At 46.4% G+C, this 23,150-nt stretch overlaps 1 protein-coding gene across 1 annotated transcript in view; it reads right to left on the reverse strand.

Annotated features, from left to right (window-relative positions):
* Nucleotides 1–22,600, reverse strand: part of ADGRF5 (adhesion G protein-coupled receptor F5) — a 129,167-nt gene extending 106,567 nt beyond the window's left edge. The window contains 1 exon segment of the mRNA XM_013978015.2: nucleotides 22,576–22,600. The gene's annotated coding sequence lies outside the window, so the exon portion shown is untranslated.

The raw sequence follows: 23,150 nt of genomic DNA on the forward strand, positions 1-23,150 counted from the left end.
ATAATTCTTATTTTCTTGATTAGTTCTTTAGATTTAAAACAACTAAAAGAGAAAACATTTCACTTTCATAATTTTGGGGGGGAATTATTTAGGGGTGAGCTAAAATTTGTCTTTGTCAAATAAAAAGAGTATACCATGTAACTAGCATTCTCGTTTTCAATTTTTTTTTGTTTGTTTGTCTTTTTAGGGCTGCAACTGTGGCATATGGAAGTTCCCAGGATAGGGGTTGAATCGGAGCTGTAGCCTCCAGCCTATGCCACAGCCACAGCAATGCCAGATCTGAGCTGCATCTGTGACCTACACCACAGCTCACTGAGCAAGGCCAGGGATCATGGATACTAGTCAGTTTTGTGACCACTGGGCCACGACAGGAACTCCTCTTGTTTTCAATTTTAAACACAAATAAAAACTCTGATACTAAGTGAAGTAAATCAGAAAGAGAAAGACAAATACATATGATATCACTTACATGTGAAATCTAAAATAGGGCACAAATGAACCTATCTACTAAATAAACAGACTCACAGACATAGAGAACAGACTTGTGGTTGCCAAGTGGGAGGAAAGAGGGAATGGGATGGACTGGGAGCTGGGGGTTAGCAGAGGCAAATGATTCCATTTAGAATGGATATGCAGTGAGGTCCTGCTTTATATATCCAGTCTCTTGGGATAGACTATGATGGGTGATAATATAAGAAAGGGAAGAGTTCCCGTCGTGGCGCAGCGGTTAACGAATCTGATTAGGAACCATGAGGTTGCAGGTTCGACCCCTGGCCTTGCTTAGTGGGTTAAGGATCCGGCATTGCCGTGAGCTGTGGTGGAGGTTACAGACACGGCTCGGATCCTGCGTTGCTGTGGCTGTGGCGTGGGCCGGCAGCTACAGCTCCAATTCGATCCCCAGCCTGGGAACCTCCATATGCCATGGGAGTGGCCCTAAAAAAGACAAAAAAAAAAAAAAAGAAAGAGAAAAAAAAAGAAAGGGATATGATGGATTGTGATGGAAGATAATGTGAAAAAAAGAATGTATCTATGTATGTGTGATTGGGTCACTTTGCTGTACAGCAGAAAATTGACACAACACTGTAAACCAGCTGTAATGGAAAAAATAAAAATCATTTTAAAAAAAGGAAAGAGAATGTGTGTGTGTGTGTGTTTGTGTGTGTGTGTGTGTGTGTGTGTGTGTGTGCGCACGCCTGGGTCACTTTGCTGTACAGCAGAAATTGGCACAACACTGTAAATCAACTATACTTTAATAAACAAACAAAAAAACAGCCTCTATGAAGTCCCATAGAATGACAGAAGGAAGCAATTCTTGTTCAGTTTATCTGTCTATATAGCCACTGTGCTCAGATGGCTTATTTTTAGCCTACTATTCAAATGCAGGGGCATGTCTTGCCCCACGGGGAAGAGATACATGGAGACATCTCAAACACTTTCAAACCATCAGAAACATATTCCTGAAACAAGTGTATGTAGTGGCGTCTCTCTGTGCCAGGAGCCAGTATATAACAGATTTCTGAATTAACTTCTATGTGGAACACAATATTTATTAAAAGATAATTAATGCAAATCGGTGATTAGGAGCTTGGATTCTGTTGCTGAGCCCCACCAGTGATGATGGCAGCTGTTTAGAACTGAGACCAACAAAAGAATTTTCCTGAAGAGTGTTTTATCCTTGACCTTGCTTGGAATTGCCACCCAATGGTGATAATTTTTTAAAAAAGACTTTTAGTTGGTTTTATGATTGATTTTAAATTCTCTCCAGACATGCACTGCCTTATTGCCTGCACTGGAAAAGGACCTCTCCCCATCACCCACCCCCGTGCCCTGAATTCCAGAATACATCTTATAAGCTTGTCACATGAGCTCTGCAGCCTTTGGTGTCAGAGGGTCCCTGGGTCTCTCTTTATAGCCCTCATCTGTTTTAATTCAGGGCAGTCCTTTTAGGGATAAAGAGTGTGGGGAAAGAACTTGCCACCAGCAAATCCACATTACTGAATATAAAACAGATAAATAACAAGGACCTACTGTATTAGCTCAGGGAACTATACTCAAGATTTTGTAATAATCTATAATGGAAAAGAATCTGAAATCTTTTCAGTTACATATATAACCAAATCACTTTGCTGTACAACTGAAGCTAACACAACATTGTCAATCAACAATACTTCAATTAAAAAAAAAAATAAGGGGAGTTCTTGTCATGGCTCAGTGGAAAATGAACCCAACTAGCATCCATGAGGATGCAAGTTTGATCCCTGGCCGTACTCAGTGGGTTAAGGAAACTGTGCTGCCATGAGCTGTGGCATAGGTTGCAGACTCGGCTTGGATCTGGCGTTGCTGTGGCTATGGTATAGGCTGGCAGCTGCAGGTCTGATTCAACCCCTCCATATGCCATGGGTATAGCCCTAAGAACACACACACACACACACACACACACACAAAAGAAATAGGGGAGGAGAACCTTCTGCAAAGGAAGAGGACGTGGGCCCCCAGACTCTAAGGCATTGCCCACCTTCTCCAAGGGAAGCTAATCTTCCCTGAGTCCCCCACCTGCCCCTTGCTTCAACTCCATCTGGAAACATCTTCCTGACCCCGAGGAAGGAAGCACCGCACAGTCTCTTTGTCATTACACTTCCAAGCTCCCTCAGGCCACCTGGAAAAAAAAGTGTGTGTGCAGTGCTGACCGGGGTCAGAAGGGAAACCAGCTTTCGCTCCCCTTGACCCTGAGGGAAGGAAGCAGGAAGTCCTGCCTGGGGACTGGGAGAAGCCTTCTCCAGGACCCGCTGTCCAGCTCCCTCCTGACCCTCTCCCTGTTCAAGAAGGCTTGTGAAGGGCTCCGGGGCAAAAAAGCAAAGCTTCTGCTGCACGTTCCCCACGTCTCCAAGGATCTGAGAAAAGACACAATACTTATGGCTATGACTAAGGGTTTACGCTGGTGGCAAGTTCTTTCCCCACACTCTTTGGGTCTGTATCCCTAATGGGTCAGGACCCAACCGGACCTCACGTCTCTGGGAGGGAGGTACCATTGCCATCCCCATTTTACAGCAGGAAGCTCAGTCTCAGAGCTCCTGACTCGGCGAGGATGGAACCAGAGCAGCCCATGTCCCGGGCTTTCTGTCCTGCTTGGGGAAGGGGTGGCTGGGGGCGAATCCTCCTGTGACTCCAGCTTCTGTAGACCCTGGAGCGTGAATTGCCAGGGTTTTTTTGTCTTTTCAGGGCTGAACCCACAGCATATGGAAGTTCCCAGGCTAAAGGTGAATATGGAGCTCCAGCTGCCACAGCCACAGCAACTCAGGATCTGAGCCGTACCTATGACCTACACCACAGCTCATGGCAACACTGGATCCTTAACCCACCGAGCGGGGCCAGGGATCGAACCTGTGTCCTCATGGATACTTGGGTTACTGCTGTGTCACAACAGGAACTCTGGGGTGTGAACCTTCAGATTGCTGTGGTTGTGCCCCTGGAGGTACAGCGCTGGGACCCATCTATTACTGTGAATCAAGCTCGGCTACTCATAGATCTAGAAACGGGCAAAGTGAACTCCTAGATTAGTTCTTAGTATGAACCCAGGTGGGTTCGATGGTGTGGCTAGGACGTAAAGATATATACAAAGGCACCGATCGCCCTGAGCTACGGGAGGCACGGAGTCACTCCACAGCCTTATTGGGGGGATTCCACTAAGATCCCTGCGTGAAAATGAAACAAATGAGGGGAAAGGGTGTGTTAATAACAGTTTATTGTTTCTTGGGCTTAATGAAAGTAGTTTTCTGCTGATTTCCTCTTTATACAACCACAGTTAATTCCAGTTATTTTTAGAAATGTCCCTTTACCTCATTGTTTCAAAACTCAAAAGTGACTTTCAGTAAAGGCTGAATTCTGCTGGAAGGCTAAGGAAGGGGGAACTTCACTAATTCATTTCCCTGGTAAACGAAGACAAAAAAATGGTGAAATATCGAAAACCCTTTAAACATTTTTTTCAGCCCATTTCTTCCTCATGAAACGGAGTTAATGGAATTGCATCTATTTGGGATGAATGAGGATTTCCAGCTGCTTCCAGATATTTGGAAGGGCATTTGCAATTCATTATTCTAGATAAAGAAGTTTAAGATACCTTACGGGGAGTTCCTATTGTGGCATAGTGGAAATGAACATGACTAGGAACCATGAGGTTGCAGGTTTGATCCCTGGCCTTGATCAGTGGGTTAAGGATCTGGTGTTGCTGTGAGCTGTGGTGTAGTTCCAGACCTGGTGTTGCTCTGGCTGTGGTGTAGGCCGGCAGCTGTAGCTCTGATTTGACCCCTAGCCTGGGAACCTCCATGTGCCACGGGTGCAGCCCTAAAAAGCCAAAAAAAAAAAAGATACCAGGCTGGTCATAAAACACTCATAGAGACTTGATTTATTACGGCTTGTAATTATTTCTCTTCCTGGGAGCCTCTCTTTGATTCCTGACTCACTTGTGTTACAGAGTGTTAATTTGGCCACTTACTAGTTTTCACATCAATATTTTCCTTCTGTTTTTGGTGTGAGATCATGTGTGACCAAGACATAAGTGGGTTTTGGGTTTGTTTGTTTTGTTGTGTGTGTTTTTGGTTTGGGTCTAGGGTTTTGTGTTTTATAAGCAAAGGGAAACATTAAAGATCCAGGATTCTTTCTTCTCCATCCATAATCCCCCCCCCTTTCTTATTTGAGGTGACTTTTGGGTTTCCCAGCCTCTTCCTGCCTTATGTACAAAGGAGGAAGTAACAACCCTTGGGATAGAGATTGGCCTTAGCCAGTGGGCTATACTCAAAGTCACCCATCTCGCCTTTCCACATTCACAGCCCATTCCATCAAGACTCGGAGTCAGGCTGTTCTAAAAACCAGAGAAACCGGATCAAAAGCCGCAGATATAAAGCCCTCCAAAGGGGCAAACTCTCCACTTGAGTGTTTGCTCTGGGCAGCAAGTGACTTCCTGCTTTGCAAACAAACATTTCAAAGGGCTGATGTTTAAAATTCCAAAAAAGTCACCATATTTTGACCCCTTATAGAGTGAAATGAACCAGACTATCAGGAATATTTGGGTTTGATTTTCTTAAACTATCAAAATCATTAAAAGTTAAAGGAGTATTCGAGCAAAGAAGAAAAGAGATTCAATTATTCTTTTTTGGTGGAGGCACACCCACCGAATATGGAGGTTCCCAGTCTAGGGGTCAAATTGGATCTGCAGCTGCTGACCTACATCACAGCCACGGCAACACTGGATCCTTAACCCATTGAGCAAAACCAGGGATCACACCCGCATCCTCATGGATGCTAGTCTGGCTCATAACTGCTGAGCCACGATGGGAATTACAATTCAATAATTCTTCCTCCCAGGAATTTTCAAATGTCAATGTAGCTTAAGAATCACTCAAAGAGGAGTTCCCGTCGTGACTGAGCAGTTAACGAACCTAACTGGCATCCATGAGGATGCAGGTTCAATCCCTGGCCTCGCTCAGTGGGTTAAGGATCCAGGGTTGCCGTGAGCTGCGGTGTAGGTCGAAGATGCGGCTCAGATCCCACATTGCTGTGGCTATGGGGTAGGCTGGTGGCTACAGCTCCGACTGGACCCCTAGCCTGGGAACCTCCCTATGCTGTGAGGGAAGTCCTAAAAAGACAAAAAGAAAAAAAGAAATGCAAATTCTTGAGCCCATGCCAGACCTCCAGAATCCAAAACCCTGGGGGCAGAAGCCAGTCATCCATGTGGGAAACAAATTCTCAGAGGTGATTCTGATGCAGACAAAAGCTTAATAACCACTGAGATAACTCATGATTTTTTTACAGGTGGTTCTCACTTTACAAAAGTGCAGATACCTGTTCTCCATTCAAAGTGGCAGAGCGGGGAGTGGCTGGGTTATCCTGGGGAGTGTCTCCTCTCTCTAAAATGACATGTGATTATCTTTAGCTAAAACCCTTCATCATTAGGGCCTCTGCCTACACATCCAACTCCACTTCTCTCCATCATTGTCCTTTCTTCTTACTCCTGCTCTTTCTGAAGCCCCTCAGGGCACTGTGTCCTCCAGCCTCTGCCAAGGACCACCTCCTACCTCCATCTTCACTGGTGTAAATAATGGCCATTGTCTATCAAGGCCCAAGTCAAGGTCATTCCAGGCGAGAAGCTGCCCTGACTCCCTCTAGCTGTGTATGTACCTCTGGCCCTCACTTCCTTCCACCAAGGCATTTACTGAACTACATTAAAAAGGCTTAATGGAAGTTCCCGTCGTGGCAGAGTGGAAATGAATCTGACTAGGAACTATGAGGTTTCGGGTTTGATCCCTGGCCTCCCTCAGTAGTTCAAGGATCTGGCTTTGCTGTGGCTGTGGCGTAGGCCAGCAGCTACAGCTCCAATTTAACCCCTAGCCTGGGAACTTCCATAGGTCTTGGGTGTAGCCCTAAAAAGATAAAAAGACAAAAAAATTAAAAAAAAAAAGAAAAAAGGCTTAATGGGAAACCCTTCTTCTATCTCATGATTCCCTGGTCCCCACTCTCACACCCAAGGCAGGGCTTGTTTACTGCTCCTCACCTAGCACCCAGAATGGTGTGGGCTGGTGCTTGATATTATGAATGAATCTCAAGACGGCACGTTATTAAAGGTACTATAAAAAGTCAAGAGCATGGGCTATGGCAGCAGACTCCCTGGGTTCAAGCCCTAGTCCTACCGTTTACTAGCTGTGTGAGTTTCAATGAATTTTACTTCATCTCTGTTCCTCCGTCGTTGGTGCTGATGACATTTTTGTTGTTATTTCTCAGTGCTCTCTCTTGCTGAGAACCCACTCCATGCCAGGGTCTGTGTTGAGTGCCTTTTAAAAAATTTGTGTGTGCATGAATGTCATTTAATTGTCACAACAATCTAGGAGTTTGTTAGCTACTCCCACTCGAGAGAGGGAGGCTTGGGAGGATGCGTCAACCTACCGACCCTCGTTTAAACACTACATAGGTTGGAGGTCCAGCAAAGAGGACTCTGAGGTGGAATCCAAGCCCCAAACCCAGCTCTTGCCTCGAGACTACATTGTACTCCAAGACAGGCTGCCAAGACATAAACAAAGAGTTAAATACACGATGGTGTGGAGTTCCCGTTAGGGCTCAATGTCAACAAATCCAATCAGTATCCATGAGGACTCGGGTTCGATCCCTGGCTTCGCTCAGTGGGTTAAGGATCTGGCATTGCTGTGACTGTGGTGTAGGCTGGCAGCTACAGCTCTGATGTGACCCCTAGCCCGAACTTTCATATGTCATGGGTGGGGCCTTAAAAAACAAACAAACAAAAAATATACAATGGCGTGAATGATGATGCAAAGGGGGTACAAGATTCTCTTTCAAACTTGTGGTCCAGAGAAGGGTTACAAATTCGGTGGGAAGGAGGTATTGATTTAAAGATAAGCCCAGATGGCAAAATCATTAACCTCCCCAGTGGGATGAACGGAGGCACCCCTTAAGTCACCAGTGTAACCACTTTTCTAAACACAAGCTGAGAAGTATTTCTTAAAGACGGTTATGTATGTATAATAAAATGTCCATCAGACTTTGGAGGAACCATTGAAGGTGCTGGTTAAAAAATGTGGATGCAGGAGTTCCCGTCGTGGCGCAGTGGTTAACGAATCCCACTAGGAACCATGAGGTTGCAGGTTCGGTCCCTGCCCTTGCTCAGTGGGTTGACGATCCGGCGTTGCCGTGAGCTGTTGTGTAGGTTGCAGACGCGGCTCGGATCCCTCGCTGCTGTGGCTCTGGCGTAGGCCGGTGGCTACAGCTCCGATTCAACCCCTAGCCTGGGAACCTCCATATGCCGCGGGAGCGGCCCAAGAAATAGCAACAACAACAACAAAAAGACAAAAAAAAAAAAATGTGGATGCAGAGTTCCTGTCATGGCTCAGTGAAAACAAATCTGACTAGGATCCATGAGGATGCAGGTTCAATCTCCGGTCTCTCTCAGTGGGTTAAGGATCTGGCGTTGCCATGAGCTATATTGTAGGTCACAGACTCGGCTTGGATCTGGCATTGCTGTGGCTATGGCATAGGCCACTAACTACAGCTCCGATTCCACCCCTAGCCTGGGAACTTCCATATGCAGTGGGCACAGCCCTAAAAAGACCAAAAAAAAAAAAAATACAGATGCTGCAGCTCTGCTCCCCTTCCCGCTTCCAGCCCCAGCTTCCCCTGAGCCCCCACAAGTGCAACCAAGCAGGACCCTGTGAGACCTTCCCAGAGTGGGTCTCCACCCACGTCTTCCACCTGCCTTTTCTCTAATTGAAAAGCTTTTGTCAAAGAATCAATTGAATCAGAGAAGCGAGAAAATACAGAGAAAAAGGAAAATGGTCAAGCAACACAAAATGATAAAGGTTTAGCCATTCACCAAAGTCAAGGACCTTCAATTCTTCCTCAAGAACTATAGATAATAATTCTGAGTCATGTCCTTGGAGTTGTTTTGCAGGTGCTGAAGGCGTACCAGGTGGAAGAAGTCAACTGTGTGCTGCCCACAAGCACATGGACCCCAGACCAGCTGGAACCAGAAGGCTGATGACACTGACTCTCAATTATCTCACCACCCACCCATCAGGAAAATATCCAAGAGCTGATGACACCCTGCTCCTCAAACCCCACAAGACTCCTCACTACCCTCTAGGCGTGGAGGGGGGCAGTCCTTGAGGCACTAGCCTGCTGTGATCTCCTCTTTAGGCAAAGCTTAAAGCTTCTTTTTCTGTTTCCTCCAACTCTGTCTCCATGTTTCTATTTGGCATCGGTGTACAGAGGTGGCTGAGATTTAGGTAACACAGGTTTGATTTAACAGATACAGGCAGAGCCTGGTGATCTGCATGCAGACCAATCCACCAGTCAATTGGCTTCCTGGCCAACTTTGGACCACACTTGGACAAGCCATAATTTGTATCATCTTTCAGATTTTCTATGCCATTTACCATTCTCTGTACCAATAGTTTACATGATTGCAAAACCGAAAGTAGAGACGTGAAAGGGATGAGATTTTTCGACATGAAGAGCAGCTCCCATATTTTTCCCTTGCAGTCCCAGGGAAAGATACGGGATACTGTCACCCACCCAGAGCTGGGTGAGCCTCTCCCAGCCTTCTAAGATGGTCCCTGCCCTGCTGCGCTCTCCTGGGGGACGGGGCTTTGGGAGGATTCCATGCTGAGTAGCCAGGCTTGGTTCTCCTCCAAGCAACTGGGCAAATCAGTCTCTGTGGCTTCAAAGGATCTGCAGGTGCAGCTGTGGAAAGTTGATGTAAGCCATCTCCACTGTGAAGTGGCAACCTTGACAAAATATTAGCCCTCTCCACCATGGCAACCCCACTGCAGGTGCATGAAAATACGGCATCACTCATGACACCTTCAGACCCTTGAGAGGATTTTTTTTTTTTTTTTTTTTTTTTGCTATTTCTTGGGCTGCTCCCACGGCATTTGGAGGTTCCCAGGCTAGGGACTGAATCAGAGCTGTAGCCACCAGCCTATGCCAGAGCCACAGCAACGCGGGATCCGAGCCGTGTCTGCAACCTACACCACAGCTCACGGCAACACCAGATCCTTAACCCACTGAGCAAGGCCAGGGATCGAACCTGAAACCTCATGGTTCCTAGTCAGATTTGTTAACCACTGAGCCACGATGGGAACTCCGAGGGGATTTTTAAGTTCAACCTGAAATCCAAGTTGTCATTCATTTCTGCTTTTAAACAAACTGAACACTCATGTAGGAAGTACTTAGATCGTGATTTCCATTTTGAGAAAAGGGAAATACCCTTGGTAGTAGAGTAGGTTAACTTAAAAATTATATGTGAGGAGTTCCTGTCATGGCACAGCAGAATCAAATCCGACTAGGAACCATGAGGTTGCAGGTTCGATCTCTGGCCTCACTCAGTGGGTTAAGGATCCCATGTTGCAGTGAGCTATGGTGTAGGTCGCAGATGTGGCTCAGATCCTGTGTTGCTGCGGCTGTGGTGTAGGCCGGCAGCTGTAGCTCTCATTGGACCCCTAGCCTGGGAACCTCCATATATGCGGGAGCGGCCCTAAAAAACAAACAAACAAAAAAAAATTATATGTTAATAAAAACTCGTTAACACATCCATCCCCAAATAGTAAAGATGTTATTTAAGCTCAGGGATAAGTTCACCAAAATGTCTGTTTGTTGAATGACACTTTGACGTTCCCAAACATTTACTGAAAACCCTATGAGCCAAGTGCTGTGCTGGGGGCCAGAAACAAAAAAAGGAATAAAATGGCATCCCTACTGCCTAAGAAGGAAGGGTGGGAATAATTGCTGAAAATACAAGCACAAAAGGCACTGCCATGAAGGACTGTGAGAGGTTTTTCAAAACAGAAGAAAGGTATTTATGAAACAGAAATAGACTCACAACTATAGACGACAAACTTATGTTGAAGAGGGATAAAATTAGGAGTTTGTAATTAACAGACACATACTTCTTTTTTTTTTGGTCTTTTTTCGCCGTTTCCAGGGTCACTATGGAGGTTCCCAGGCTAGGGGTTGAATCAGAGCTGTAGCCGCCGGCCTATACCAGAGCCACAGCAACGCAGGATCCGAGCCGTGACTGTGACCTACACCACAGCTCAAGGCAATGCTGGATCCTTAACCCACTGAGCAGGGCCAGGGACCGAACCCACAACCTCATCATTCCTAGTCGGATTCATTAACCACTGCACCATGACTGGAACTCCAACAGATACACACTTCTATATTTAACATGCATAAACAACAAAGACCTACTGTTTACCATAGGGAACTATATTCAATATTTCATAATAACCTATAAGAGGAAATAATCTGAAAAGAAAATATATATAGTTATATATGTATCTATATATGTCTATATAAGTGTGACTATATATAGTATATATAGAGAGTTATATATGTCTATATGTATATATGTAACTGAATCACTTTGCTATACACCTGAAACTAATACAACATTGTAAATCAAATATAATTCAATAAAAAATAATGTTATTTTTAAACAAGAGAGGTCATCTTTCTACAGGGATTGGGAGATGTAGAAATGAAGTAATCTGGTGGCATTTAAAATAGGCCTTGGTTGGAGTGTTCGTAGTGGCTCAGTGGAAACGAATCCAACTAGCATCTATGAGGACGCAGGTTCGATCCCTGGCTCCACTTAGTGGGTTAAGTATCCAGTGTTGCCGTGAGCTGTGGTGTAGGTCGCAGACATGGCTTGGATCCCATGTTGCTGTGGCTGTGGCGTAGGCCAGCAGCTACAGCCCCAATTTGACCCCTAGCCTGGGAACCTCCATATGCCGTGGGTGTGGCCCTAAGAAGAGAAACATTTTAAAAATTAAACAAATAAAACAAAATAGGCGTTGGATGATCTGTAATTTACTTAACAGAGAAGGGAGAGAAGAGGACCCTGGACAGAGGGATGATGTGCAGCAGGGAAATGATGCAGATGAAGAAGAGCAGGTGGTCCAGACCGGAAGTTGAAGGAACAGCAGAGGGAAAGGAAGCTGCAAAGAAAACTGAGAAGTAGGATGGAAGCCAGGAGACTGTGCATTCCAGAAGGCAGGGACAAGAGCAGAGAAGGTGGTAGTCCATGAGATCAAATGCTGTAGACTATGCAGTAAGGTGGGTTTGGGGTCATAGTTTTGGCAAGAACATTAGCTAAGGTGCCCCAGCCATCAGGGTGATGGGGAGATAGATCCTGGAGCGATAGAACAGAGTGGTTGGCTGGGTGTTTGGTGGTGACATGAAGACACCAACCTCAACAATTCTTTCAGGCATTTCACCATGAGGAGAGGAAGATGGAAGTGTGGCTTGGGGTTGGGTTAAGAGCTGCTGCCTCAGTTGTTTAGCCAGGAGGTGGTCCTGAGCCTTAAGGGACATTGGAGAGAGTTCCCTTTGTGGCTCAGGGGAAACAAATCTGACTAGTAGCCATGAGTTTGCAGGTTCGATTCCTGGCCTCGATCAGTGGGTTAAGGATCTGGCATTGCCATGAGCTTCGGTGTGGCTCGGATCTGGTGCTGCTGTGGCTGTGGCGTAGGCCAATTTGACCCCTAGCCTGGGCACTTCCATATGCCATGGATGTGGCTCCAAAAAGCAAAAAAAAAAAAAATTTTTTTTGCATTGGAAAGAGCCAATCAGAGGGGAGTGTTATGAGGCCCCTACGAGGGTGGGAGGGGTGAGCAGCCAGCTCTGGATACAGGCAAGGACCGTCTCTTCCCTTGAGGCAGGAAAGGAGGAAGAAGAGATGATTGTGGAAGGAGGTACTTGAGTGGAGTTGGTGGTGGGAGGCCAGGGGAGCGATTTCCTCTGAGGCAAAGCTGTCTCCCGAGAGTGAGGTTTGTGCACGTGTGCGCGTCCCTGTGCATGCCTGTGTGCACTTGGCTGTGCCGGTGCTTGGAGAGCTGAGAGCAGTGGGGACACCAGGAAACTGTCTGGGGATCATCGGGGTCTCCAGCTGCACAAGGGCTCGGGGACCTCTTCTGATCTTTCTGGACTCAGATCACACAGTTCCCTGGCTTCCTTGCACTCTCATGTGCAACGCATGTGCGCGCGCGCGCGACAGAAATATATTAGGTGGGCTTGAAGTTCCTGGCAGACAGAATATCTGCTTTCCCTCGGTTCCTGGTGGAGTTCAAGTACGTAGCCTTTGCTCCATAGAGAACCTGGTTCGTAGGAAGATCTTTCTATGCCTCTTTGTGTGCCTGCTTTAGCCAGACTCCAAAGTGGAAAAAGCAACTACTCTTCTGCAAGGATCCTGCCATGGGCACAGGGAACTGAAACTGGGTCAGCATTTTCAGCACAAAAGTATATTATGGTGAATAAAGGAGAAATTTTATCTGGTCTAGACCATGACTGGGTGTATGTTTGATACTGAATGAGGGCTTTTAAAAAGAAGTAAGTTTTGGAATTCCCATTGTGGCACAGCGGAAATGAATCCGACTAGGCATGAGATTGCGGGTTCGATCCCTGGCCTTGCTCAATAGGCTGAGGATCCGGCGTTGCCGTGAGCTGTGGTGTAGGTCGAAGATGTGGCTCAGATCTGGTGTTGCTGTGGCTGTGGTGTAGGCCGGTGGCTACAGCTCTGATTCACCTCCTAGCCTGGGAACCTCCATATGCCTTGGGTGCGGCCCTAAAAAAGACAAAAGACAAAAAAACATAAATAGAAGTAAGTTTTATGCTTTATTACCTATTTCCTCTCCACCAAGACACAAACACACATGTAGCACCTATATGCTCATGTAACGGCAGGTGCACCCACAGCCCAAGTCTGAAATCTTTCTGCTTCTTAGAAGGTTGGAAGCGTGATTTCTCCACGATGAGGAAGGCAGACGAGAGAAAGGGTTAAGAAAGGATCTCGAGCAACACGCTTCCATGTGTCCTTTGAGGAGTAACAAAGAGAGGAAGCACAGCCTTTGTGGAAGGAAATTCCCAGGCCCTACTTCGGACATTCTCGACCTGCCCTGTGAACCCCTGAGGGGTGTCTGATAATAAACACTTGCAAACAAAACAATCCATAAAGGCGTTTTTTTTTTTTTTTTTAACTAACATTCTCACATTTTTTACCAAAGGGCTAAACACCTTTTCCTGCATCCGTAGACCCGGAGGGGGCCTGGCCGTCCACCTGCTGGCAGAGCCCAACCGTCTTGTCCAGGGTCAGGGATGGCATTTCTCTGTGCCCGTCTCCTTGCCCCTGGGGTCTCTGACTGCACAGGGCCCCATCCTCATAGGGGCGGCTGGGATATGGATGGTAGACCCCACACAGGACGGGTATGGACTGCTGTGTACAGACCTTCCTTAGCAACCCCCAGCCCCAACCCTGAACATTGCAACATTGACAACGCAGTGACCTTCCCAGGAGTCGGGAGAGCTTGACAAAGGCATGAAAACGCTCTGAGACAAGCGTGCGCATTAAGGAACAGATTAGGGGTCCTCCTCTGCAAGGACGAAAAACCAAACCAAACCAAAACCAAAAAAGCAAACCCCAAAAGAACAGCAATAAAAACACCTGCAGGCTTGATGGGAAATATTTTAACAGCCATTTCATGAAAGGAGCTTAATGCACATTGAGACCAAAATGCAACACTTTATGCGAAAGTTTAGTCTGGGTCTGTTTATTTATAATATTGCACCTTCTTTCTCCACCAAAGGATGTGAGGTTTGTCGCACCCACTTTGTATATACATCAATCAAGGATTAGAAACTGGTCTAGGATAATAGGGAAGATCTAGGTGACTCAGGTGTCAGATAGCTTTTTGTGTGTGTGTGTGTGTGTGTGTGTGTGTGTGTGTGTGTGTGTGTGTGTGTGTGTGAGAGAGAGAGCTGTGTGTACATGCATTCAGGCTTTTTAAACTAGAATATGCTAAACAAACAAACAAACAACAAAAAACAAAAAACAAACCAAAAAAAAAAAACCTCCTTTATTAATTGCAGTCTAAAACAGGATCTCAGAATGACCTCTCTGTTTCTCCACTAGACCAGAATCCACTTCACAGCTCAGGTGAGGATTGAGTAGATGCCCAACTACAAGTAGAAGACTGAGCCTTTCTATCTGAAAAGCCATTACTGGTCTTTGGGCATCTTTTTTTTTTTTTTTTTTTTTTTTTTCTTTTTTAAGGCAGTACCTACAGTGTTTGGAAATTTCCAGGCTAGGGGTCAAATCAGAGCAGCAGCTGAGGCCTACACTACAGCCAGCACAACACCACATCCACACTGGATCCAAGCCACATCCGAGACCTATATGGCATCTGCAGCAACACTAGATCCTTAACCCACTGATCAAGGCCAGGGATTGAACCCACATCCTCACGGACCCTGTGTCCGGGTTCTTAAACTGCTGAGCCACAACAAGAACTTGAGATATTTTTAGATGAAATAATCATACATGTCTATGCATCTGCATGTGCCCAGAGCTGCTGGGCGACCTGCATGGTGGTGACCTTGGCACTGAGGACCATGGAGACCAAGGGATTGACAGGTTCCAGATTTCTCAGTGGGCAGGGTTACTCTGAGCCTTCCACTCAGGCCCCCTGCTGCCCTTTGTACTATAACAATGCCCGGAAACTCAGGCTTGTTGGAGGAAATTCCCAGGGCCTCAGTTTGGACATTAGACAGATGCTTTGCTATGCTGGGCGGGCTGATGTGCATCTAAAAATAAACATGGTCTGCATGGGTTCCTACGATCTCTGTCCTGCATAGTGGATTATATTTCAAAGGGATTTTTTTAAATCGTTTTCAAGAAAGTGAGCCTAGGTAAACCTGGCGACTAACTATACTGTAGCAGTTGCTGATATTCATTCCTATGGAAAAAGGACAGCTTCTTTGGCCCGAAATTTCAAAACAAGGTTAAAGCCATCAGAAGCAGGTTGAGGGAGTTCCCGTCGTGGTGCAGCAGAAATGACTCCAACTAGGAACCATGAGGTTGCAGGTTCGATCCCTGGCCTTGCTCAGTGGGTTAAGGATCCAGCGTTGCCCCGAGCTATGGTCATAGATGCGGCTTGGATCCCACGATGCTATGGCTCTGGTGAAGGCCGGCAGCTGTAGCTCCAATTAGACTCCTAGTCTGGGAATCTCCATATGCCGGAGCAGTGGGGGATGGATGCAGGTCCCTCCCTCACCAAGCTAAAGCCTCCCCTTTGTCAGTGCCCCCAGGTACTTAGAGCTGCAGAGAAGCTGTTAACATGGGGCTCATTTAGCAGAAAAGGAAAAGTGGGTGGAAAAGAGTGGCCAATGAACTTGACTCAGAGCAGGCAGCCAGCCCCAGCCAATTCTCCTCTCTCCCCAAAAGTCAAATATCCCACTCAGTCTTCATAATTTAGAGGACGGTAGAACCATTCATGTTGCATTTTTTAAAATGAGATTTCTAGATGGCTGAGAATATAGAGCCATATCATACTGTTTTCATTTTATAGATAGAACAGAAAGCAGGGACCAAGCTCTGAGTCTTCCTATTACTTGCCTGACCCCAGTTTGGCTGACAACAGACCCCAAAGGGGGCAATTTTCCGTCAAATAGGAATGTGTTGGTAGCCCAAGAAGCAACCCACAGTCTAGTTAAAGAGTAACCCAAGAAGAGCGGTTTGCAGTGAACTTTTCCCATTCTCATTGCTCTCATTTCTTGTTTGCTTTTTCCTGGAAGTCCAACCTTCTGAGTATTGCTGCAGAGACCCTGTTTAAAAAGAATCACAGGAGTTCCCGTTGTGGCGCAGTGGTTAATGAATCCGACTGGGAACCATGAGGTTGTGGGTTCCGTCCCTGCCCTTGCTCAGTGGGTTAACGATCCGGCGTTGCCATGAGCTGTGGTGTAGGTTGCAGACGCGGCTCAGATCCCGAGTTGCTGTGGCTCTGGCGTAGGCCAGCAGTTACAGCTCCGATTCGACCCCTAGCCTGGGAACCTCCATATGCCGCGGAGGCGGCCCAAAGAAACAGAAAAAAGACCAAAAAATATATAAATAAATAAATAAATAAATAAATAAATAAATAAATAAATAAAAAGAATCACAGCTGATGGGTAGGGCTAGCTGGTCAGAAGGCAGCCCTATCACTCTGCAGCCTGATGAGGGTTTTTTGTTTTGTTTTGTATGCAGACCTATGGCGGGTGGCTTGGGCTGGAACCCTGACATCACAGGACTCTTGGTAGCTCAGAGCGGGAAGGGCCTTGAGGTCATCACCCAGACCCCACCCTGTTCAGGCATCCCTTTGGGAACACCGTGGCCCTGGTCTTCGAGGGTGCTGGAACGCTGCCCAGGACAGGGCGTTCACCTGCCACAAGGCAGCTCACCCGGCTTTAGTCCGTTCTGATGGTGGGTAAATCCTTCCGCACAGGGAGCCCCAACGTGTTAGTTACCATGTGATTTCCACGCACCCACCCTCTGCTGACCTCTTTGCCCACAAAGAGCCATCTTTAAATATTTGAAAGCAGCCTTCATGGGCAGCCAGACTTACTTCAATGGTCCCTGGCTCCTTCAATTATCCTGCAAATGACAGTCTTCTCATTTTCACCGTCTTGGTCAGCCTCTTTTCAGATCTGGTCTATTTTTTGAGGCAACATATTGGGTAATTTAGCTAATTAATCTTCTCTACACCCTTGCTTGATAAATATTATCTGCATTTTCAGAAACACATCTAAGACTTGATGAGATGCAGCTATTTTTTTTTTTTACCATTTTTATGCAGATTAAAGATACATGACAGTCAGAAATGCCAACGATGGAAGTTCTTTTCTACATTCTTGAGATTAAGATTTTGAGAACTGTATATCTGTATTTCATAATCCCATTTTTTTTGGGGGGGGCACACCTGCAACAGGCGAAATTTCCTGGGCCAGGGATCAAACCCACACCACAGCGATGACCCAAGCCATGGCAGTGACAACACCAGCTCCTCAACCACTAGGCCACCAGGGAACTCTGATACAACTACTTCTTGAAAGAAGTAGCAGATGACAGATTCAAAACTGGGTCTGCCTCTTTCTAGCCCACCCCATGCCTCTGATGAGAAAAGAAATGTTGACGTGTTGTTATAGGCAAAGCTGATCTCAGATATATCCTGAAATCTGTGGCAGGTCATTAGAAATCTCCCATGCAGATTAACCTTTTTTTTTTTTTATTGTTGCTACCAGGTGTGCTTATGGACAGAGTTTAATGTTAACCTGAGAGGTTACAAAATAACCAGCAGAAAACACTTTGGCTGCTGTGAGGCAATTACAAACAAGGTGGGTGTGCAGCAAACATGGAGGCAAAGAGATGCATGAGGCACAGGAAGCAAGAAGGAACTCAGGTGGTCCAGAGGGCATTTCATTTGGAAGCTTCACACAGGGAGGGAGCAAGAGATGAGGACACAGAGAAGGAAAGGGTGGCCCCCCGCACGTGCCTAAAGCGTTTGCTGCAGCCTAAGCCTGACCGTTGTGTCTTGAGAACAAAAGCAAAGTGTCTATTTCCTCCCAGCTGTCCATGCAGCCGGTGGGAATGCAAAGCTCAGGACAAATGTGGGAATGCAAAGCTCAGCACGAAGGATACCCCACCCAGCCCCCCCAACCTCTGAGTCTAGGTGAAATCTGGTTAAGATCCAAATCTTTTTCTTTCTTTTTTTTAAAATTACTCAATGAATTTTGTTACATTTACAGTTGTACAACAAGCCACAAATCTTTAAATGGGAATACTATGAAGCCATAAAAAAGGAAATAATGCCATTTGCAGCTACATGGGTAGAACTAGAGATTATCATCATACACTAAGTGAAAAGTCACCAAGAGAAAGACAAATACCATTTATTTATGGGATATAAAATAAGACACAAATCAACCTATCTATAAAACAGAAACAGATTCACAGACCCAGAGAGCAGACCCTTGTTTGCCAAGGGGGAGGGGTTGAGAGAGGTATGGAGTAAGAAGCTGGGGTAGAAGATGCAAAGCTATTATATCTGGAGGGGAAAGACAACAAGGTCTTACTGTATTCAATGTCCTGTGACAAACCATAATGAAAAATATTAAACAAGAATATGTGTGTAATTAAATCACTTTGCCATACAGCAGAAATTAACACAACATTGTAAATCAACTGTATTTCAATTTTTAAAAAATCTTGAAGTTCCTGCTGTGGTGCAGTGGGGTAAGAATCCAACGGCAGTGGCTTGGGTTGCTGCAGAGGTGCAGGTTCGATTCTTGGCCTGGGAACGTCCGTATGCCACGGGTATGGCCATTAAAAAAAAGAAAAATCTTTACATGGGGAAAAAAGAGCCCAAGGGTAGTCGCAGCCATGCCGCAGTGAGGGTCAGGGATCTCCTTTTGGCTGTCTGTCTCTAAGGTTTCTAGATTTTTCCTGCACTCCTTGGTGGAGCTACTTCCCTCCCTTCCCTGGCTGCTTTCCAGAAGCAGAGACGGCCTGAGGATGACACTGCCTCCCTCCTCAGCTGCCCTACTTCGAACCAGCTCTCCACCCACCAAGGCACGCCAAGTGGATTCTGCTTAGTTGCAGGGCACTGCTCCCTGGCAGCCTCTGCCACATGGTGTTTGATGGAAAGTGGCAAAGGATGACATTCATGTCACAGCTGAGCACAGGGGCTCAGTCATGACATGACTCCCTTCCATCTCCTCTTTGCCAGGTGGCCTCAGGGAACGACAGAGCCCTGCCCTTCAAATCCTCACGTAGCATGACAGTCGGGAAGGCTGACAGTCCCTGGAGGGTATCGTCCCTGGACACTCAGGAAGCCAGGGGCTTCTTCGCCTTACAGCTCTCTGTCTTGGGCACCGCCTGAGAAAATTAAGGTCCAGAGAACAGATGGGGCCAGCCCTCCTCCTGGCAAGGGAGTTGCAGGTGCTGGACTATATCGCAGCGCTGAAGCACAGCCCAGCTTTCTTCCTACTAAATCACTCTGCCTTCAAGCTCCTGCTTTCTTTACATGGAGGTGCCAGCTTTCGTTAGAGATAAGATATTTAATTTTCTTTCAGGCTACTTTTTCCCTTTCTTTCTTTCAGGCTTTTTGAGGAGAAGCAAGAGAGGAGGATTAAAAAAAAAAAAAAAAAAAAAAAAAAGCACATCCTCCAAGTTCCCTGGTGGTCTGACAGGTTAAGGATCTGCTGTTGTCACTGGTGTGGCTTGGGTCACTGCTGTGGTACAGCAGTGGAATCTCCACATACCATATGGGTGGCCAAAAAAAAAAACATCCATTTTCTATCTGCACAGAGGCAAGACACACATTTGTGTCCTTCGTCATCGTATTCCTAGCACGTAGTGCTGTACCTGGTATGTGGAAGGTGTTCATTATGTTTTTGCTGAAAAATGAGTAAGTCTCTGACTTGGAGAATGAGGGGCACTGAGAGAGAAACACCTCACAGGAGACACTATCCACAGCGACATAAAGAAATAGATTCTAGGAGTTCCCTGGTGGCGCAGGAGGTTAAGGATCCAGCATTGTCACTGCTGTGGTGTGGGTTCGATTTCCGGCCCGCAAACTTCTGCGGCCTGGAAAAAAAGAAGTAGATTCTAAAAGGCATGGCACCGGATAGGTCCTCAAAATAGTTGGTGAACAAAATGAATCCGTCAAATCTCATGTGGGAAAATGATACAGAGATTGGCACGCTCCTTGAAAAACTTCAAACTATATAGCTCTCAATCTGGCGGCGACTGGGGGTTCTTTGCTCAACATATCCATTCATGGATTCATCCATTCGTTCATTCATGAATTCAGAAATACTGAGCACAAGCTATGCCCCTGGCATTGGTCTAAGGGTTATGGTTTCAGAAATCAGTGAGCAGAAACTCCTCAAGGATGAAAATAAACCTAGCAACCATCACTTAATAAACTAAGGGCTATGATAGAAGCATTTCGCTAAGTGCCATAAAACCACGGACTTGAGGGTCACTTAGTATAAGGCAGACTGGGGGGGGGGGAACAGTCTGGCAGCAGTGGGTACTCAGGTGGAGAAGATGAATGAAGTTATCGGGGTCACAGGGCACAGCACCCAGAGACATAGGTGGGCATCAGAGCTCTGGGGTCTTAGGGAAATGGAAGTGTTTGGGTAGAGCTGGAAAGTCAGGGGCTGAGAGGAGGCTGGACAGGCTGATAAGGAGCAGATCTTGAAGACTCAAGGTCAGGTCTAGCCTCCTTAAGTCTTGGGGGCTTTGGGCTTCACGAACTTTTTTTTTTTTTTTTTTTTTTTGTCTTTTTTGTCTTTTTGCTTTTTCTAGGGCCGCACCCACGGCATATGGAGGTTCCCAGGCTAGGGATTGAATCGGAGCTGTTGCTGCTGGCCTACACCAGAGCCATGGCAACACGGGATCCGAGCCGCTTCTGCAACCTACACTACAGCTTACGGCAACGCTGGATCCTAACCCACTGAGCAAGGCCGGGGGTCGAACCTGCAACCTCCTGGTTCCTAGTTGGATTTGTCAACCACTGAGCCACGACAGGAACTCCCTGGGCTTCACAAACTTTAAAGTGCATATGAATGCATCACCCAGGGATCTGGTTAAGGTGCAGATTCAGTTAAGTCTGAGAAGATCTGAGAAGGTGATAGCGAACCTGCATCTCTAACAAGCTGCCCAATGATGCCTGATGCACCTGGACCCCTCGTACCTTTTAGGCTGTAAGCCATGGGGTGCAATGGAGATATTTCAGGATCAGACATGATTAGAATTGCATTTTCCAAAGAACCATGTAGCAGGGTGTGGAGGGCGGGATGGAAGGAGACAGGGCTGGGGTATGATACAGAAATGGCAAGAAATTTTGAGCATCTGAACTAAATAAGTTAGGAAAGAACAGTCAACACGCCAAGAAACAGGTGCAAATTGACTGGTATGGAGTTGCTCTAAAACATTTCTCCCAGAGGAAAGGTCGCTTGTGAGGTCAAAAGTGAAACAATAAATCCTAAGAGGCTTTTTAAAATCAGAGAAACATGTAGCATTATTTGAATCAGCCTAGACACCCCCCACAGCTCTGCATCTCCTCGAACACTTCATCTCGAGCCCCAATAATAACTGGAAAAAAGCAAAATCCCTGTAGATAATGACCACAAGAGAATAAAGACAATCAGCCATCTCCATCCTCACTTGAAAGACCTTGTCACTACTTGCGTCTCGTTTCAGGACACTTCAGAGAGAATGATTATTTCATAACAAATTCTGGAAAATCACAAGGCAGTCCACCTGAACACAGGGAGCCTTCAATGTTTTTGACTGACAGGAGCCGAAATTAGAAACAACGATTTATATTCCCTGTTAGAAAATCCTTTAACTGAAAGACTCAGAAAAATTAAAAAAAAAAAAAATCAAGACCCGTAGCTACATCTACCTTGTTGAAAAAGAAAAGAAGACGGTCCCCTTTTTTCTCTTAGAAGCCCCCGAATGCAGCTTCTGATGGGATCTGTCTTCCCAAGCAAAAAACAATCAGCCTCAGGTTCCCTGTCCTAGGCTGCTTGGCATTCTTTCTCCAAAGAGGTACAAATCTTTCTCCAAAGGTGACCCAAAGTCCACCTCCCCTCTCACTGTGTTTCTTCACGGTCCTGTAAACGAGTGCATGTCCACCAGACACGCAGGTGAAAAGCATGCAGCCAACTAGAAAAAACCATATGGACACACGCGTCTGCTTCAACAAATGAACCAAAGAGAAAAGGGCAGCAGACCTACCTTTCTCTTCGGTGCTGTGCAGGCTCCTGAAATTTAACCCTGGACCGAAAAGCTTCCCAGCAGGCAGTGAAACTTAAAGGCCTCCCATTCAATCCCACGGCCCCGGCGGGGAGGGTGGGGTTTCCCCAGGTCAGACCTGAGCTCCTCGGGCTCACAGGGACCTCAGGGAGCAGAGGTGACCTGCCTTCTATTTTCTGCTGCAGGAAGAGCCTCAGTGTGGCTGGACGTGGGGGCGGAGGCCGGGGGAAGGGAAGTAATATGGGAACCGTATTAAATACAAGCTCCTCTTCACATGATTTCCTGTATTAGGTGCCTGGTGCCTCTCTCCGGGCTCCCTCGGGGAAATAAGAAATTTAAACGTGTCCTTTGGCCACTGGCAAGATGAGAATAAACATGCTAAGAATCATGGAAATAAGAAGGAGCGGGGGGCTGGCTGATGGGCCAGCTAGGTTTACCTTGTACCAAGGGCTTTCTTCCTGAAGTTCCTTCAAGTGTTTGACTCTGCAAAAGTCAAGAAGGCTCGCATCCTCTTCCATGGAGCTGAAGGATTTTTCTGGCCATGGTCCAGAGCTCTTGCTCCAGAGCCGCTGGGGAGAGGCAGGCCTGAGAAGGGTCTGTTGGCCCAGCCTGAGGAAAACCCTCTCACTGTGTCTCTGGACACGCGATGACAGTCTGTAGCTAATTTTAATGCGATTCCTCAAGTCCCTGGGTCATTTTGTTTGAGGGTTTAAAGATTAATCTGAAGACTAGCATCCATAGATGGCTTAGAAGCAGGACCCCTTCCATAATTGGTGGGGCAGGATGCAAAATGAAAATGTGAGGCCACGCCTTCAAAAATTAAGGATCTCGGAGTTCCCATTGTGCTTAATAGGTTAAGAATACAACTCGTCTTCATGAGGATTCAGGTTTGATCCTTGGCTTCGCTCAATGGGTTAAGGATCTGGTGGTGTCGTGAGCTGTGGCATAAGTCACAGATACGGCTAGAATCCAGTGTTGCTGTGGCTGTGATGTAGGCTGGCAGCTGCAGCTC

This window comes from Sus scrofa, chromosome 7 (genome assembly GCF_000003025.6).
Source record: "Sus scrofa isolate TJ Tabasco breed Duroc chromosome 7, Sscrofa11.1, whole genome shotgun sequence".
NCBI lineage: Eukaryota > Metazoa > Chordata > Mammalia > Artiodactyla > Suidae > Sus > Sus scrofa.